This window comes from Papio anubis, chromosome X (assembly GCF_008728515.1).
Source record: "Papio anubis isolate 15944 chromosome X, Panubis1.0, whole genome shotgun sequence".
Lineage (NCBI taxonomy): Eukaryota > Metazoa > Chordata > Mammalia > Primates > Cercopithecidae > Papio > Papio anubis.
This window is the reverse complement of record NC_044996.1, coordinates 95142245-95149066: the sequence shown is the minus strand read 5'-3', so window position 1 is coordinate 95149066 and position 6822 is coordinate 95142245. Positions and strand designations below refer to the sequence as shown.

Below are 6822 nucleotides of genomic sequence, written 5' to 3'. Positions count from 1 at the left end.
CTTGTTCTTACATTTTTGTGGATACGTAGTAGGTGTATTTATTTATGGGTTACATGAGATATTTTGATTCAGGCATGCAAAACAGAGTAATCACATCAGGGTTAATGGGATATCCATCACATCAAGCATTTATCCTTTATGTTACAAGCAATTCAATTATACTGTTTTACTGATTTTTAAATGTACAGTTAAATTGTTTTTGACTATGTCACCCTGTTATGCTCACCTTGTACCTTGTTTTTAGTGATTGCTCTAGGTATTACAATATACATATGTAACCACCATCTTTGTTATTTAATGGTTTGGCATGAAGTGTTTGCATAACCTTACTTATGAAGCTTGCATAATCTTACTTACGTTAACATGGTTAGGAGTTAGGCTTTGTTTAAAGTTTGCTGTAGCACTAGGATTCAAAGGCTACAATTTCCTCCAGTGTAGTTGTTTTTGTATCCTGTTTTCACGATGGGCTTCTCTAAGTATTCCTTCTCTGAGAAAGTTTTCTATGTTGCAGTTCTTTCAGCTATAATTTAATATTATTTTACTGATGCCTTGTGTTGGAAGGATGTGGGGGAAAGAAGGCATTCTGTAATAACCCATTTAAATCTCAGTGGCTTTAGTGAGCCTATTTCTCTGACTTCTGATCTTCACAAACATGTGTTTTTCTGTTTTCTTTTCTTTTCTTTTTTTTTCTTCTTTTTTGAGATAGGGTCTCATTCTGTCATCCAGGCTGGAGCGCAGTGGCACAATCACAGTTCACTGCAGCCTCAACCTCCCGGACCGAAGTGATCCTCCCACCTCAGCTTCCCAAGGAGAGTAGCCGAGACTACAGGTGTGTGCCATCATGCCCAGCTAATTCTTTTGTATTTTTTGAAGAGACATGCTTTCACTATGTTGCCCAGGCTGGTTTCAAACTCCTGGCCTTAAGTGATCCTCCTGCCTCAGCCTCCCAAAGTGCTAGGATTACAGGCATGAGCCACCACACCTGGCCCACAAGTGTCTTCTGGTATATCTTCATTCACTCCTTAGGTGAGAATGTAAAGCTAGAGGCAGTTTGAGTAAGAATATCCTCCCCCATTGCTCTGGACAAGGCTCTGTAAAGTGTCCCCCATGAACACTTGGTCTTTATTATGGAGAAGGTGTTGCTGGAAAAGGATCCCAATCAAGACCACAAGAGAGGGTTCTTGTATCTCATGCAAGAAAGAATTAGGGGACAGTCCATATAGTAAAGTGAAAGCAAGTTTATTTAAAAAGTAAAGAAGTCTGGGCACAGTGGCTCACACCTGTAATCTCAGCACCTTGAGAGGCTGAGGTTGGTGGATCACCTGAGGTGGGGAGTTCAAGACCAGCCTGGCCAACATGACGAAACCCCACCTCCATTAAAAATACAAAAAAATTAGCTGGGTGTGGTGGCACACACCTGTAATCCCAGCTATTCGCGAGGCTGAGGCAGGAAAATCACTTGAACCCGTGAGGGGGAGGTTGTGGTGACCTGAGATCCTGCCATTGCACTCCAGCCTGGGCAACAAGAGCAAAACTCCGTCTAAATCATCATCATCATCATCATCATCATCATCATCATCATCTATCCTGGAGTACATTCTGTGCTTAATACAGCCAAAAGTTACAGCGTGCTTGCTATGCTATTGCTGTGAATGCTTCAAATCTATTAAGCTCATCCTCACCATAACCTAGGGAAGTAGGTGCTTTCCTCATTTTGTGCATGAGGAGTGAAGAACACATGCAATTGACATAACTTGCCATAGGTAATACTTCTAAACGAGGGAAGAACCAGGATTTGCACTCATGCCGTGTAGCTCCACACAGGTGAAAGCATTCTGCTCTTTGTCATGCCTGCATGGTATCCTTTGACACGGATACATCCTTTTCTTTATTTAGCCGGTGCCCTGTTGACACAGGGGTTTGCCCGGGCTTAGGCTATTACAGACAACACCGCATTCAGTAAACTAACATGTAATGTCATTCCATACAAGTGCAAGTACATCCGAAGGACCAGTTCATAGCAACAGGATTTCTGGAGGAGGGGGGTAAAGCACACACCATGTGGCCAGATATTGCTAAATTGCCTTCTCTAGCTGTTACATCAAGTTACACCCATACTAACAATGCAGGATGTGACTCTTCCCATATCCTCGCCAAATCAGTCTGTTTCAAACATTTGCATATCTGTCCATAGGATGATAGATCATGGACAGTATTTTACTGTGCTTCAGATACCCGTTTCTCTCATCAGGAGTGAGGCTAGGAAGTCTTATATTCATTTGGGAGCTTTTTGTGTTTTTCTTTTTGTGGACTATTCAGGCCCACATATACAGAGATGACTAGCTGTCCTCCAGATCTGTTTCCTTTTCCTCCTGGGGTTTCCCAGCATCCTGGCAGGTACCCGTGGCTGGTGGACTGAGGCCTGGGCAATGGGTGGTGGGCCCGAGTGGCAACTCTCCCAAGCATAATTCATAAAAACCTCCTATAGGATCCTCCTACTCTTTCTTCCCCATCTGCTGGAAAGATGTTGACACCCAGAGCGACCCATGAAGCCAAGTGTTGAAGATAGCAGAGCTTCTGTCAACTGGTCCTAGATTATTTTCAAAAAGAAGAGCCAACCCTCCCTTCACATTTAGTTTTCTTCTTCCCTTTAATCTTTTCAAGTCGTGAATTACATTCATTTCTTTTCTAATGTTAAACCAACCTTGCTTTGCTAGAATAAATATAACTTGGTCATAGTATAGCGTATTAGTCTGTTCTCACACTGCTATAAAGAAATATCTGAGACTGGGTAATTTAGAAAAGAAAGAGGTTTAATTGGCTCATGGTTTTACAGGCTGTGCAAGAAGCGTAGGGGCTTCTTCTTCTGGGGATGTCTCAGAGAACTTACAATCATGGCTGAAGGCCAAGAGGAAGCAGGCACCTCTTACATGGCCGGAGCAGGAGGAAGACAGATTGGGGGAGGTGCTGCACACTTAAAGGACCAGGTGTCTGGATAACTCACTATCAGGAGAAAAGCACCATGGGGATGGTGCTGCACGATTTATAAGAACTCTGACCCCACGATCCAGTCACCTCCCACCAGGCCCCATCTTCACACTATGGATTAGAATTGAATATGAGACTTGAGTGGGCACACACATGCAAATCCTATCATGTACTATCTTTTTTTTCAAAAAATTTTAAGCTTTTATAGTATCTTTTAAAACGAAATTGCTAGAGGCCAGACGCAGTGGCTGTCGCCTGTGATCCCAGCACTTTGGGAGGCTGAGGAGGGCAAATCACCCGAGGTCAGGAGTTCAAGACTAGCCTAACCAACATGGTGAAACCCCGCCTCTACTAAAAATTCAAAAATTAGCCCGGCATGGTTGTGCAAGCCTGTAATCCCAGCTGCTTGCGAGGCTGAGGCAGGAGAATTGCTTGAACCTGAGAAGCAGAAGTTGCAGTGAGCCAAGTTCATGCCATTGCACTTCAGCCTGGGCAACATGAGGGAACCTCCATCTAAAAAAAAAAAAAAAAAAAAAAAAAACTAAAACTAAAAATAAAAAGATATTGCTAGCTTTTTTAACAAGTACATTGCATGTGATATTTTTATGTGTGTTTCTGAGACAGATTTCTTTGAAATTTGCCATTCTCAAATTATCCTTGTCTAGTTTCCATGTCAAGGTTCTCTGAAAAAGTTGTGCACTGTTGGAGTGATCTCTCACATAAACATTGAGAGAACTCATTTATGAACCATCTGGGGCTAGAGTTTTTTTGTCAAAATTATTTAATTACTGATTGCATTTATTTCACATTTACAGATCAAATCATGTTTTAACATACTCTCTCAGGTTTCAGTATTTTAAGTTTTCACTATTTTAAGTATTTTACTGTTTGTTCACTTCTTTTTTCTTTTTCTTTTTTATTTTTTTCAGACGCCTCTTGCTCTCTTGCCCAGGCTGGAGTGCAGTGGCATGATCTCAGCTCACTGCATCCTCCACCTCCAGTGTTCAAGTGATTCTCCCGCCTCAGCCTCCTGAATAGATAGAATTACAGGTGCCCACCACCGCACCCGGCTGATTTTTGTATTTTTAGTAGAGACGGGGTTTCACCATCTTGGCCAGGCTGGTCTTGAACTCCCGACCTCATAATCCACCCGCCTCGGCCTCCCAAAGTGCTAGGATTACAGGCATGAGCCAGCTTGCCTGGCCTGTCCATGTCTAAATTTTCAATTTATTGGCATGAAGGTCTCTGGTGATGTGCCTCCCAGTATGGATTCCTGATATTACCAATTTGTGTCCTTTTATCTTTGTAAGTCTCACCCGAGGTTTATGAGTTTTGCAGGCTTTTTTTTTTTTTTTTTGGAGATGCGGTTACTTGAAAACGTTTTAGAATTCCCCTTTCAGAATCGCTTGAACCTGGGAGTCGGAGGTTGTAGTAGTGAGCCAAGATTGCACCATTACGCTCCAGCCTGGGTGACAGAGTGAGACTCCGTCTTTAAAAAAAAAGAGAATTCCCCTTCCATTTCTTGGTAATACTGTTGAGTATATCACTTTGAATCTTTTTTTAAGTAACCACTCTAATACATATATTTAACCACCATCTATAGGTATTGATATTTTACGCCTTTGCATGAAGTGCAGAAAGTTCCATTTAGGTCTGTACACTTTCCTAACTTTAAAAGTATAATTGTCTCAAATACTTTTCTGACATAGATTGAACACTAAAACAAATGCTATAGTTTTTGCTTGAACCATCAAGCATGATCAGAGAAGCTCATGAAGAGAAGTGTAGCTTATATTATTTAATCCTATTTCCATTTATTCATTTTTTTCTTTTTTCCTTTCTTATGTTTCCAGCTTTTTTCAGTTATGCCTTTCTATTTCAAGAGCTTCTTTTAGCCATTCTTTAAGTGTAGGTCTGCCAGTGACACAGTATCTTAGTTTTTCTTGTTCTGAGTATGTCGTTATTCTCCTTTCATTTCTGAAAGATAGTATCTCCAGATATGAAATTTGCGCTTGTCAACTTATTCTTCAAGAACACGAACAAATATCGTGTCACTTCTTTCTTTCCTCTATGCTTTGAAAGAGAAATCTGCTGTCACTAGAATTTACGTTCCCCTATAAGTAATGTATCATATTTGTGTGCTTTGTTTCTTGAATTTGTTTGGCTTGAGGTTTCAGAAGTTTAAATATCATGTGCTTTGGCATGGATTAATTTGGATTACCAAATTTGGGGTTCACTTATTTCTTTGAATCTATACTTATGTGTTTTGTTTTGTTTTGTCAAATCTGGGAAGAAGTCAGCCATTTTAAAAAATAGTTTTTAAAGCAAATTACATTTTATATCTGAAGGCATAGCTATCTAGAGAGCCTCAAGATAACTAAAACTACTACAACATGGTACCAACATGCTTTTAAAAAATAAACATTATATTTTATCCCAGGTTTAAATTTACATAATTACTATGATCCTCATATTTCAGTTTGGGAAACACTTATTTTGAAGAAAGGGGCTTTGAACTGACATTTATTTACTTTGATTTGTGCCTCAAATCTATCACTTATTGTTATCTGAATTTGTAACGTGTTTAAAAACGTACACTCATTGTCTCTGTGAGGCTTAAGTGAGGCAATGCACTTTTAAAAAAATAATGCTGCATGTGAGCTCTTTTTTGTTTCTGTTGCTGTTAAAGAAAAAATTCGAAGGCAGCTTTTGTCTCAATTGTACACAGCTTGAGGTGTAGGCAGTACTTTGAGAACTACTACCTCAGGAGCTATCCCCCACATTTCCTTGACTTTAAAACTAAGCAAAAAAGCAATTCAGAGGATAAGGTCGCATAGCTACAAAAAGGTAGGAGGAGAGAAGAATATAGGCCTCCTGGTTCTATTAAGTTCCTACTTTCCCTAGATCCTAACATCTCCCAATGTATTGTGTGAGAAACAGAGACAGCTTTTTCCATTCAACACTATGTGACAGGAGCAGAGGTAGGCAAAGTCCAGAATCCTGCAGGAGCACACAGATGGGGAACCCATTGTCAAACAAGTCAACAAACCATTCGGGGTCTCTGTTTTCTTATCTGTAAAATGGTTATAGAACTACATATCTTTTAATTTATTGAGCACTTTAAGTGAAGTGCTGGAAGAATACAGCGCTTCATGCCCTGATGTGTCAAATTGTCAACAAATGTCACATATTGTTGCTAATTTAACTTATGTTGGTATACTCAGATATTTGGACCAAAAAAACCTAGACCTTATTGGTTCTGCTTGGGTCTCAGCAGTAAATCGGTCAGTGAGTTACCCCAATACCTTTCCCCTCCCCCATCGTGACCAGGAGATCAAGGTTTTTCTCTGAATGGCACAAGTTTAGAGATTCCTTCACAGTTTCTGACACTTGGCTCTGAGACACTATCACAGTCTTCATGCTCTTCCAAATGTAGGAAGCACAGGGAAAAAGCATGAGGTGTGAGGTTGTGGGGGCGGGGTTGATGTCATTCCTGTCTCTTACTTATAATAATAGACTTGAAGTGAATGAAACCTATTCTCATGGGTCAGGCTGTAAAAGATATAACCAACATTGACTTCACACCCACGAGTGGACATTGGAGGAACTGTCAACAGCCCGAGGGAGTTGAAGGTACCTGCTGGGGAAAGCCAAATTATGACCTCATGATCTTTGAGATAAACCCTTATCATCTCAGTGTGGCAGATTCCTGCCTGTAGAAGGCCCTGAGAGCTTGCTATCAGCATCAGAGAGACATCCCAGTTAGGACTGGCATGTCTACGAAAAGTGTTTCAGGATTACATGCAAGTACAACAGTGTCCAGTAGAAAAAGAG

At 40.6% G+C, this 6822-nt stretch overlaps 1 pseudogene across 1 annotated transcript in view; it reads right to left on the bottom strand.

Annotated features, from left to right (window-relative positions):
- The window catches only part of LOC116271841, an 11259-nt pseudogene extending 4950 nt beyond the window's left edge, over positions 1-6309 (bottom strand). Inside the window, exon 1 of the transcript XR_004180598.1 lies at positions 6294-6309. The product of XR_004180598.1 is annotated as a centromere protein V-like protein 3 (transcript). The remainder of the gene's footprint in view (positions 1-6293) is intronic.
- Between the last annotated feature and the right edge of the window lie 513 nt (positions 6310-6822).